Below are 14,239 nucleotides of genomic sequence, written 5' to 3' on the forward strand. Positions count from 1 at the left end.
AGGAGTTTACGGCCCAAGCTTGTGCTTAGGCCGTAAACACCTCAAACACCCCATAAATCTATGTTTAAAGCCCCAAAAACACTTCTAGGATGTTTGGTAAATTAAACTTGACTCCAAGGAACACTTAAATGCATCAAACAACTCCATTTGAGGCCAAAAAGAGGAGTTTACGGCCTAGCTTAAGCTTGGGCCGTAAACACCCAAGAAATTGTGTCAAACAAGTCCTTAAACTACTCAAATGCATGTAAGGAATTTAGCTAAGGCCTTTGGAAGTGTGTTGTACCATTAAACACCTCATTTTGATACCAAATGAAGAGTTTACGGCCAAGGATGTTCTTGGGCCGTAAACTCCCCAAAAATTGATGCCAAATTGTTCCAAACTCACTATAGGGCCTTCTAGGATTTATCTAAGCCATATGGGACCATGTTGTACAAGTAAAACCTACATCTTGAAGGGTCTATAGGAGTTTACGGCCCAAGAACAAGTCTTGGCCGTAAACTCCCTAAAAATGACACAAATTATGATGTTTAATCCTTCCCTCTTGGTCCAAAACACACACCACTAAATTAAGGAAGTGAGATAAGGCCCTAAACACACATTTTGGAGTGTCACAAGAGTTTACGGCCAAGCCTAGGGGGCTTACGGCCGTAAACTCCCAAAGAATGGCTTTTAGGCCATAAACTCTAAGAGAGTGAACTCATGGACCCTCCCGTAAATCATCCATGGCCTTGTACCACTCCCGGGAACCCTTTCTAGGCCTTAAAACCCCGAAAACGACACTAGAATGTCCAAATACTATAATGAAAAGCATAAGATGATTAACTTCTTGTAAAATACATATTTCATATGACACTAGGGTCCTAAAAGGTGCTGAAGTGGTTATTCGGTACCAAACGCTCAATAGACACTTTTACCCGATTTCCGCGATTTCAGGTGAGTTCATACCCCTTAATGAACCTTTCAAATGTTTTTAAATGTTTTAGGGGGGGAGATACAAGTTGCTTATAAATGTTTATGTAAAGTTTTACAGAACGAACTCCGCATTACAAGGATTAATCACATGTGATTCACTATCTTTAGTTCAAATCACATGTGATTTGTCCCTATGCCTTATAAACGGGTTTCACCCTTTTCAAACTATTTTTAAACAGTGAATCAGATTTTAAATGTTCTTTTGGAAAAATACTTTTATTTAATCAATTTACTTATAAAATGTAACCCCTCTGATATATTTATATAAGTAAGACTTGGAGGACTTAGGACCGATATCTCGCCTTATTTCCTGTTCTTGTTTGATTGTGGGCTTAGGGTAGTAGTTATCCGTCCGACTGTCGTTGATTTCTTAGTTATATACTCTGTATATCAGTGTGGGATACGAATGTTACTGCTTTCACTCAATACTAAAGTCACTAACATGCCAAGAACCGTCCTCACTAAGATAACTATAATAGGTATAGTTACGGTTGCTACAGCTATTACTCGCTAAAGTCATTTCTATCTACACTATAATACTCACTATTACTAGACGATACACTAGTAAGAGAATACACTATGATCAACACTAAAAGATTACTACACTATAACAACAGAGAAAACACTAAACAAACAATAATACACTAACCCACTACGAGATACTCTATTCGCTATCCACTACGCCCGGAGTTTTCCAACAGGGAGACGACTCTACATGTATAGATCTATACGGGGCAGACGCTATTACATCCCGACTGTTAACTCAGTCCGCGCCGTACAGGCCCAGGGATGCCACTACTTCACTATACTATGCATGACCGGGAAGGTCATGGGATCCTCTATTATCCTCACTATTGGTAATATACAAAGAATACACTACAACTACTCTAAAATACTACACTAAATGCTAATCTGCATCCCGAAGTAAGTAAGTATCTATCACTAAAGGAAACTTGCACCTCTATCACTGATTACAGACTTAACCTATTCTATCACATTGGTTATTTGAAATTTTGCCAAATATATTTTTACAATAAACTGTTTCAAAGAAATGAAGAATGCATACTTTTCACAGATTGTCACTTACAATGTATTTTCTAGAAAATATGGGATTTTCTAAGTTTCTACTACTTATGAACATAAATGATACATTTTCAGTACTAATGCTTTGTATACAAAAACTCACACTAAACTCTTATGAACTCACCAGCTTTATGCTGATAATTGTTTTCAAAATAACTTGTATCTTCAGGTCAAAGATAGACAGGTACCGACGCGGCATTTTTGGAGAAGGTGGAGCACACAAGACCCATCTCTTATTTTTGAATTACTTTTGAGTGATTGTTCAACATTACTAAACACGCTTGTAATTAAATTCACTATGTAATGCTATGGTTGCATGTTTCTTGTTTCTACTATTATGCAATTGTGATGATACTGTTCACTACGTCATCCACCCCGAAACGTATTCCGCCGTTATCGGTTTTGGGGTGTGACAGATTAGTATCAGAGCATTGTTTATAGTGAATCAAGTATATCAACCTATAAAAGATATACGAACTATAAACACTTCGGGACTAAAACACTCTGACTAAAAATATATACTGTTAAGTATCTAAGAGATCTAACTAAGTATATATATACACACATCACTATGAAACACAGGGATCCGTATTATCCTAGAACAAAACGAAAGTATTAAGATTGTTGGGCAGCGCATTTGGGTTTAGAGACATATAGTCCCATTCAGGATGATGTAGCCTGATCAACTACGTTTTCCTGGGAGTGACTAGCATGTGCCTAAGTTTGGTTGTGATGTTGCAACAAGTCTAAAACTTACCAACAATACCACAATAACGCTACCATAAGAATACTATAAGAGTATTCTGTATCTCTAGATTATACGTATGTGTTAACAAAAACGGTCGTTACTAGTAGGACAATAGTTGCTAAGTGGATACACCACGATTACATGTGGTTAGGGCGCCATAGACTCAGAATCTGCAGCCTTTGCTTCATTCCCTGTTCTTGTTTGATTGGGGGTCTGGAGTTAGGGTGGTTTATTCGAAGGACTATCTTGCTTCGATTACATGTAATCGGTATGCACTATGCAAGTATTGGGTCAACTAGTAATGATTCTCCCTATAAGCATCTTAGAATAGTACGTCTATTAATCTTCTTTTCCCCCTTTCTCGCGTAGATAGCATGGCTGGCTTCCACCTACCTGGCGATCCGTACTTTCCGAACCAGGGCAATGGAGGATGGCTCGAAGAGGAGTCCGACGACGATCACCCTATTCCTTTGGATGATCATCATGCTGAGGGCTTCTCGGATAGCTCGAGCTCCGAGCTAGAAGTCAACAACCAACCTCCTGAAGCCCCGAACCCTAACCCCCGACCGGCATTTCAGGGCCCCACTCCTATGTGGGCAATGTCCTTGCATCGTTGGAGCGAGGAGCAGGGTCAGCCCTTGCCTTACAATGGAGACCGAAGTTTCTACAACATAAGCGAAGGAGGATCAGCGGATCGGGTTCTGCCCATCATGGTCCGAAGGATTGCCAGGAATGTTGAGCAAGGTCAAGCTGCTATTGGTCGAGTTGTAGAAGTGGATGCCAACTCAAACCTCAATACTGTTCGCATTCGCCAACTTGAGGAAGCCGTGGACAGGACAAGGAGGACCAACGAGGCTCTGCAGCATCAGCTGGCTGCATCCCGAGCTGAAGTTAGGGAACTCCGAGCACGCCAAAGGACTCATGATCGACACCTTCAAGAAGTTATGCGTCAACTAGAGGATCTGAGGGTTCACCCGACAAGCAACCGTCGCCAGTAGAAGACGTCTAACTACCTCACTCTTTTGTTTAAAGGACTAGCCTTTTATCTCTATGTTCCGTAGGTCTCTTGTCTGTAAACATTCCTAGTTTAAAAGTACTCTAGCTGAACCTCTAAACTGCCAACATTTTCTCTATGGTATGATGTAGGACCTACTGCTAGGTCAATTTTCATGAACTTCTGTTGCATCATTAATACCAGTGTATTGGCAGATGATTTCTCTATTACTATAACTCTTACCCTGATCTTGGATTATGTCGATTTAATCCACGAAACACTCTATTCATATTCGCAATAGGCTCTTACTATTGCTATCATTTCTATGATCTTCCAGTGAAGGATGCCTCCACGAAAGCGTCCTAGCAGAGGAAGACCCGCAACTCAAACCCCTCCTCCACCACCTCCTCCTCCGCAGTTCGATCCGGTGTTGTTCCACGCGGCTGTGACTGCAGCTGTAACAGCAGCCATGGCCCAAATGAACTCGGGTGATGCGAGCGGTGGGAATTCTAGATTTGGTGAAGTTCACCAACGAGTGCAGGGATGCACTTATAAGGACTTCATGAATTGTAAACCTGCTTTCTTCGATGGTACCGGAGGAATTCTGGCATTGTCCCAATGGTTCGAAAGGACCGAAGCTGTATTCGAAATGTGCTCTTGTCCCGAAGAGAGCAAAATCAAGTTCGCTACTGCTACCCTCACTAACCGGGCTTTGTCATGGTGGAATGGCCATGTCAACGCACTCTCCTTGGTCACAGCCAATGCCATGGGCTGGGACACTCTAAAGGACCTCATGAGAGGAGAGTATTGCCCTAGGGGCGAAGTTCAGAAGCTTGAGGAAGAACTCTGGAACCTCAAAATGAAGGGGACTGACATAGCAGCTTACACTGCCAGGTTTTGCGATTTGGCAGCTATGTGTCCTAATATGATCCCGTCCGAAAGCAAGAAAATTGAACGGTACATCTGGGGTTTAGTGCCCCCGTATCGAGGAAATGTTCTGGCTTCACGCCCTACCACTTTTGACAGCGCCAAGGAATTGGCCCAGAGTCTGATCAACCATGAAATCTCCTCCACTCCAGCAACAACAACCCCAACTACCACTGCACCATCCGGATCATCTGACAGAAAAAGGAAACGATGGGATAAGAAAAAGGGCAAGAAGACTCAAACCGCCTCCAAGGACCAGCAAATTGTGGCGGTCCATGCTGCCACCATCCCAGCCGCACCAGCTGCTCCAGTCCCGCCGAAGGCTTACAGTGGGAACTTGCCTAAGTGTCCCAAGTGCCCTTTTCACCACAACGGTCCATGCCGTGAATTGCAGTGTTCCAACTACGGGCGGAAGGGTCATACTATTCGGTTTTGCAAGGCCCCTCCCAAACCTATCACACAGGTTCCTGGTATGGGAGTGACACCAACTTGTTATGGCTGCGGTGAAGCGGGCCATTTTAAGAAGAACTGTCCGAAGGCTGCAAATGCTGGGGGAACTGGAAGGTTACTTGCTATCGGTCACAATGAAGCGGTAGCCGATCCCACGGTGGTCACGGGTACGTTTCTTCTCAACAGCTCTTATGCCTGTGTCTTATTCGATAGTGGTGCAGAAAGAAGCTTCATAAATCAAAACTTTAAACACTTACTCAAACAAACCCCTCAACCACTAAAAGAAACATTCGTCGTAGAAATGGCTAATGGGAAGAGAGAAAGCTCTAATGAAATCTATATAGGTTGTACTCTCACGTTAGATGATCACCCCTTTTTAATCGATCTTATACCAGTCTCAATCAAAAATTTCGATGCCATTGTTGGTATGGACTGGCTAAGCCTTCACTGCGCCGACATCCTATGCTCTGAGAAAGCCATTCGCCTGAATTTTCCGAATCGAGAGACCCTATTGATATACGGAGATAAGCCAAGTACAAACCTTCGTATCATCTCTAGTATTCAGGCTCAGAAATACTTGCGCAAGGAATATCGCGCCTTTCTTGCTCACGTCGTCGACACTAACCAGAAATCGAAAGATCCAAAAGACATTCCTGTAGTATGCGATTTTCCTGATGTCTTTCCAGAGGATCTTCCAGGCCTACCTCCCAAACGACAGGTTGAATTTAGAATCGACCTAACCCCAGGAGCTACCCCCGTAGCTAAGTCGCCCTACCGTCTAGCGCCCGCCGAAATGCAAGAACTATCCGGTCAACTCAACGAACTTCTCAGCAAGGGCTTCATAAGACCGAGCTTCTCACCCTGGGGAGCTCCAGTCTTGTTCGTGAAGAAGAAGGATGGGTCGTTTCGGATGTGCATCGATTATAGGGAACTCAATAAACTCACGATCAAAAATCGCTATCCTCTCCCTCGTATCGACGACCTATTCGACCAACTCCAAGGAGCAAGTTACTTCTCCAAGATTGATCTTAGATCGGGGTACCATCAGTTACGGGTACTCGAGGAAGATGTTCCAAAGACAGCTTTCCGAACCCGCTACGGGCATTTCGAGTTCGTAGTGATGCCCTTTGGACTGACTAACGCCCCCGCAGTATTCATGGACTTGATGAATAGGGTATGTCGTCCATATCTAGATCAGTTCGTCATCGTCTTTATTGACGACATACTTGTCTACTCTCGGAGCGAGGAAGAGCACAAAAATCATTTACGATTAGTCCTGGAAACCCTGCGATCCGAGAAGTTGTATGCGAAGTTTTCTAAGTGCGAGTTTTGGATCCGAAGAGTTGAATTCTTAGGGCACGTGGTCAGTGAAGACGGAATCCACGTGGACCCCTCCAAAATCAAAGCTATTGAGAACTGGTCAGCACCAAAGACGCCTACGAAAATTCGTCAATTTCTAGGCCTCGCTGGCTACTACCGTCTGTTCATCCAAAATTTCTCTAGGATTGCGAAACCTCTCACCATGCTAACACAGAAGGGTGTATCATTCGACTGGGAAGAGAAACAGGAGAAGGCCTTCCAGACCCTGAAGCGAGCCCTATGCACCGCACCAGTATTATCCCTCCCCGAAGGGACTGAAGATTTCGTCGTATACTGTGATGCATCCAATCAGGGGCTCGGTTGTGTCTTGATGCAACGAGGCAAAGTTATCGCCTATGCCTCGAGACAACTAAAGAACCATGAAGTGAACTACACTACTCACGACCTCGAGTTAGGAGCGGTCGTCTTTGCATTAAAAATCTGGAGACACTACTTGTATGGGACGAAGAGCGTGGTGTACACTGATCATAAAAGCCTCCAACATATACTAAACCAAAAAGAACTCAACATGAGACAGCGTCGATGGGTCGAATTACTTAACGATTACGACTGTGAAATTAGATATCATCCGGGGAAAGCCAACGTAGTAGCGGACGCCCTGAGCAGAAAAGAATATTCCGGACGAAGAACCAAGTCGTTGACAATGACTATACATTCACATCTATCCACGCAGATCAAAGAGGCTCAGCTGGAAGCTTTAAAGCCTGGAAACGTGACGGGAGAATCTCTGCGCGGAATGGATAAAAATCTGGAGGTTAAGGGTGACGGAGCCTATTACTTTATGGACTGAATCTGGACTCCACGCCATGGAGGTTTCAGAGATTTGGTTATGAGGGAAGCACACAACACTCGTTACTCCGTCCACCCGGGTTCAGATAAGATGTATCTGGATCTCAAAAAGCTATACTGGTGGCCGAATATGAAAGCGGAGATCGCTACCTTTGTAAGTAAGTGCCTTACTTGCGCGAAGGTCAAAGTAGAATGTCAAAAGCCATCAGGACTCCTCCAACAACCGGAAATGCCAGAATGGAAGTGGGAGCGAATCACAATGGACTTTGTCACTAAGCTGCCCAAGACAGCAGGTGGATTAGATACCATTTGGGTCATCGTTGACAGGTTGACCAAGTCTGCCCACTTTCTACCCATCAAGGAGATGGACAAGATGGAAAAGCTCACTAGGACTTATATAAAGGAAATAGTGCGATTGCACGGCGTCCCTATATCTATTATATCAGACAGAGATAGTAGATTCACCTCTAGATTTTGGCAATCATTACAAAAGGCACTAGGGACGAGGCTGGACATGAGTACAGCCTACCATCCGCAGACTGACGGACAAAGTGAGAGGACGATCCAAACATTAGAAGACATGCTGCGAGCTTGTGTGATCGACTTCGGGAAATCGTGGGATACACACTTACCTCTTGTGGAGTTTTCCTACAATAATAGCTATCATACGAGCATCAAGGCAGCTCCATTCGAAGCCCTCTACGGCCGGAAGTGCAGATCCCCTTTGTGCTGGGCCGAGGTGGGAGACACTCAGTTAGCTAAAGGACGAGTTCCTGATAGCGCCCTCACTGGTCCAGAGATCATTCGAGAGACGACCGAGAAGATTGTACAGATACGTGAACGACTAAAAGCCGCTAGGGATCGACATAAAAGCTACGCCGACAAACGAAGAAAACCCTTGGAATTCCAGGTGGGAGACCGGGTCCTTCTGAAGGTCTCGCCCTGGAAAGGCACGATACGCTTCGGGAAGCGTGGAAAGTTAAACCCGAGGTACATAGGGCCTTTTGAGATTCTTGCCAGAATCGGCCCTGTAGCTTACAAACTAAACTTACCCCGCGAGCTAAGTAACATACATCCTACCTTTCACGTCTCAAACTTGAAGAAATGTCTGTCGGACGAGACTCTCGTGATCCCCTTCGACGAGATCGAAATCAATGAGAGCCTCAACTTCGTGGAAGAACCTGCTGAGGTTTTGGATCGTGAAGTAAAGCGGACGAAACAAAGCCGCATCCCAATTGTGAAGGTTCGGTGGAACGCCAAGCGAGGACCGGAATTCACTTGGGAGCGCGAGGATCAAATGAAACTCAAATACCCTCATCTCTTCGCTTAGTAGTATTGTAACATTGTATATGTTTGTATTCTAAATTTCGGGACGAAATTCCCCTAACGGGGGGATGATGTGACAACCCCAAATCTAATTCCGTTACAAATCCCATTTTCACTAACGGAACGTGTCACTATACGTTATTTTATGTAATATTTGGAAACGTCAATATCCGAATGGCTAAATTTAAGCATGACTTGATGTTATCATAAGAAGTATAATTCGTATGTGTTAACCCCGTTTAACCTAATAGAGTTGTATTACCTTTTCAACCACTTCACCCGGGTAAAAAGTTTTAACCCAGTTAACTTTAAACATCGGGTAGCCGTGTATCGGGTGCGATTCCCGAGACAAATGCAATGGGTATGCACAACATTTGAACACTCATTTACTACACACCCACTCTCTCTCTCTCTACTTTCTCTCTCTAGACTCGAAAACGACCCCGATTCCACTAATTTCCGACTTCCAAACGTAAGTACTCATCCTCTATCTTATTCTAGACATGCTTCATTGAATTTGGAGGCCAAAATCATAGGAATCAAGAGCCAAAGAGGAGTTTACGGCCTAAGAAGCTCCTTAGGCCGTAAACCCCCAAAACCAAGCCAAAGACCAAGTTTTCCCTTCTTGTAAGTTAGTATACTAATTAAGGCTTATAACTAGAAGAGTTTGGACTTTAAAACACAAGAAAATGATGCTTAAAAAGGAGTTTACGGCCCAAGCTTGTGCTTAGGCCGTAAACACCTCAAACACCCCATAAATCTATGTTTAAAGCCCCAAAAACACTTCTAGGATGTTTGGTAAATTAAACTTGACTCCAAGGAACACTTAAATGCATCAAACAACTCCATTTGAGGCCAAAAAGAGGAGTTTACGGCCTAGCTTAAGCTTGGGCCGTAAACACCCAAGAAATTGTGTCAAACAAGTCCTTAAACTACTCAAATGCATGTAAGGAATTTAGCTAAGGCCTTTGGAAGTGTGTTGTACCATTAAACACCTCATTTTGATACCAAATGAAGAGTTTACGGCCAAGGATGTTCTTGGGCCGTAAACTCCCCAAAAATTGATGCCAAATTGTTCCAAACTCACTATAGGGCCTTCTAGGATTTATCTAAGCCATATGGGACCATGTTGTACAAGTAAAACCTACATCTTGAAGGGTCTATAGGAGTTTACGGCCCAAGAACAAGTCTTGGCCGTAAACTCCCTAAAAATGACACAAATTATGATGTTTAATCCTTCCCTCTTGGTCCAAAACACACACCACTAAATTAAGGAAGTGAGATAAGGCCCTAAACACACATTTTGGAGTGTCACAAGAGTTTACGGCCAAGCCTAGGGGGCTTACGGCCGTAAACTCCCAAAGAATGGCTTTTAGGCCATAAACTCTAAGAGAGTGAACTCATGGACCCTCCCGTAAATCATCCATGGCCTTGTACCACTCCCGGGAACCCTTTCTAGGCCTTAAAACCCCGAAAACGACACTAGAATGTCCAAATACTATAATGAAAAGCATAAGATGATTAACTTCTTGTAAAATACATATTTCATATGACACTAGGGTCCTAAAAGGTGCTGAAGTGGTTATTCGGTACCAAACGCTCAATAGACACTTTTACCCGATTTCCGCGATTTCAGGTGAGTTCATACCCCTTAATGAACCTTTCAAATGTTTTTAAATGTTTTAGGGGGGGAGATACAAGTTGCTTATAAATGTTTATGTAAAGTTTTATAGAACGAACTCCGCATTACAAGGATTAATCACATGTGATTCACTATCTTTAGTTCAAATCACATGTGATTTGTCCCTATGCCTTATAAACGGGTTTCACCCTTTTCAAACTATTTTTAAACAGTGAATCAGATTTTAAATGTTCTTTTGGAAAAATACTTTTATTTAATCAATTTACTTATAAAATGTAACCCCTCTGATATATTTATATAAGTAAGACTTGGAGGACTTAGGACCGATATCTCGCCTTATTTCCTGTTCTTGTTTGATTGTGGGCTTAGGGTAGTAGTTATCCGTCTGACTGTCGTTGATTTCTTAGTTATATACTCTGTATATCAGTGTGGGATACGAATGTTACTGCTTTCACTCAATACTAAAGTCACTAACATGCCAAGAACCGTCCTCACTAAGATAACTATAATAGGTATAGTTACGGTTGCTACAGCTATTACTCGCTAAAGTCATTTCTATCTACACTATAATACTCACTATTACTAGACGATACACTAGTAAGAGAATACACTATGATCAACACTAAAAGATTACTACACTATAACAATAGAGAAAACACTAAACAAACAATAATACACTAACCCACTACGAGATACTCTATTCGCTATCCACTACGCCCGGAGTTTTCCAACAGGGAGACGACTCTACATGTATAGATCTATACGGGGCAGACGCTATTACATCCCGACTGTTAACTCAGTCCGCGCCGTACAGGCCCAGGGATGCCACTACTTCACTATACTATGCATGACCGGGAAGGTCATGGGATCCTCTATTATCCTCACTATTGGTAATATACAAAGAATACACTACAACTACTCTAAAATACTACACTAAATGCTAATCTGCATCCCGAAGTAAGTAAGTATCTATCACTAAAGGAAACTTGCACCTCTATCACTGATTACAGACTTAACCTATTCTATCACATTGGTTATTTGAAATTTTGCCAAATATATTTTTACAATAAACTGTTTCAAAGAAATGAAGAATGCATACTTTTCACAGATTGTCACTTACAATGTATTTTCTAGAAAAATGTGGGATTTTCTAAGTTTCTACTACTTATGAACATAAATGATACATTTTCAGTACTAATGCTTTGTATACAAAAACTCACACTAAACTCTTATGAACTCACCAGCTTTATGCTGATAATTGTTTTCAAAATAACTTGTATCTTCAGGTCAAAGATAGACAGGTACCGACGCGGCATTTTTGGAGAAGGTGGAGCACACAAGACCCATCTCTTATTTTTGAATTACTTTTGAGTGATTGTTCAACATTACTAAACACGCTTGTAATTAAATTCACTATGTAATGCTATGGTTGCATGTTTCTTGTTTCTACTATTATGCAATTGTGATGATACTGTTCACTACGTCATCCACCCTGAAACGTATTCCGCCGTTATCGGTTTTGGGGTGTGACAGTAAGCTTAGAATCGATTATGACATGCAAATCATGAACATAAAAGTTCCCATTAGGGGAGAGCTTTGATTTCTAAATATCCAACTCGCTACTCAAAACCATCTAATTTGTGCAGCCCCTTAAGCCTCTTAATTCCTCGATTTCGATATAGCTACTAGGAATTCTCTTCCAAGCCCAGACAAATCTGTTATTCAAGATTCTCTCCTTAATATAACATAATTTTTTTCTTATCAATGGCAAAAAGAGTTGGGAACCAACATGAATTTGAAAAACTGAAGAGACATCGATTCCAATTTCCTCCACCACATGGGCCACCTTGACGACATTAAACCAAATTCCAAGAATCAATTTTTTGGCAAGACCATCAATAGGTTTTCTCATGTTGTTGTGAATGCCACAGATGACTCCTTCCATAAAGGGACCGAGTCACACATAAACGGCCAAAGCCATTTGTATAACAAAGCTCGATTCAATGAGTAGAGGGAGCCTACCCCGAGACCACGTTGATCCTTAGGCCTAAGAATCACCTTTCCGGCCACCTAATTGATTTTATTTTTTCTTTTATTCCCTCCCCAAAGAAAATGTTTGCGAATCTTTTCAAGATGCTCAATAACGGACTTAGGAGCCATGAACAACGAAAAGAAAATAAAGGTAAAGATACAAGGAACGATTTGACAAGAGTTAAACGACCACCTAAAGAAAGATGTTTAGCTTTCCACGCGGAAAGTTTGGATTGAACCTTTTCAATAATGAGCAGCCAATTTCGTTTAAGATTCATATTAGCTCCAACCAGGATCCCAAGGTACTTGAAAGGGAAGGAAGTCGCTTCACACCCGACGATCCTAGCACAACTTGACACCTCATTGCTAGAAATCCCAATACCAAACACATTTGATTTACGAAAATTCACTTTTAGACCGGAGGCTGCATGAAAACATTTAACAATATAGGCAAAGTTTGCAAATTTTGAGCTCGTCCAATCCCCAACGAAACGCATATCACCGGCATAAAACAAATGTGAAACAGAGGGGCCATCGTTAGGAATTTTAACACCATGGAAAAGAGATTTTTGGCTAGCGGTTCTCATAGCAACATTTAAACCCTCCATGGCAATGATAAAAAGAAACGGAGATAGAGGATCTCCTTGGCGGACTCCCTTAGAGAGAGAAAGTTCCCTTGTAGCTGACCCATTGATAGGAATTGAAGCCCGAGAGGAAGAGATGAAACCTTTTATCCACAAGATCCATTTGTCCCCAAATCCCATTTGACTCATAACCGACTCCAAATACTTCCAATTTATGGAATCAAAAGCTTTATCGAAGTCAACCTTGAAAAAAACAACTTATGCTTGCATCTCCTAGCCTACGTACATATTTCATTTATAATTGAAGGACCATCAAGAATATTCCAACCCTTAATGAAACCCGTTTGAACTTCATCGATCACTGATCCAAGAACTCGCTTGAGTCTAAACGCAAGCACTTTAGCGATAATTTTGTAAATACTTCCGATAAGACTGATAGGACGAAACTCATTTGATGAGGTAGGATCTTTCACCTTTGGAAAAAGGGAAATAAAAGAGGAGTTGCTCCCTCTAGAGAAATATCTAAATTGCTCAAAATGTTTCACGAATCTCATAATACCGTCTTGCATAATTGGCCAAAAATGTTTAATGAATTTGAAAGTAAACCCGTCTGACTCAGGGTCTTTCTCACCACCGCAATTCCAAATAGCATCTTCAATCTCATTAAGCTCAAAAGGCTCCTCTAAGAAATTTCTATCAACTACATCCAATCTTTTGAAATTCGAATTAACGAAACACGGGCGAAATTGGTGTTGTTCACGGAATTTATTTTTGAAAAAAATTCCACATTTCCTGTTTTATAGTGGTTATGTCAGTCACCCATTGCCTATTAACAGTAAGCCTCATAAGGTTACATCTCCTATTTTTGATCTTTAAAGAATTGTGAAAGAAACAAGGGTTTTCATCTCCATCACAAATCCATTTGATACGAGATTTCTGAACCATATCCATTTTAGCCATTTTTTCCAACTCAAATATTTTATGCTTCGACTCTCTCCTAAAAGCAATTTCACTGCCAGATAAAGAACGCTCCTCAGCCTGTAATGCATAAACAAAACCATAAAATTATTAATTTATTAATGAATTAATAATAAGCTCAACATCGTAATTCCCGAAATACCTTAAGAAAGATTGACGCCTCTTCCCAAAATCTTTCATCTCCTAATCCGAAAACAAGGATATGTGCAAATAATATCCATATCGAAGACAATAACTCCAACTAAATGACATTTACCCAACCGGGATTGATTGTTTTTCAAACATTATTTTACATCCTCTTTCCATAATAATAATAATAATAATAATAATAATA

The sequence above is a fragment of the Lactuca serriola genome, chromosome 5 (assembly GCF_051521515.1).
Source record: "Lactuca serriola cultivar US96UC23 chromosome 5, Lser_US96UC23_V15, whole genome shotgun sequence".
Classification (NCBI taxonomy): Eukaryota; Viridiplantae; Streptophyta; class Magnoliopsida; order Asterales; family Asteraceae; genus Lactuca; species Lactuca serriola.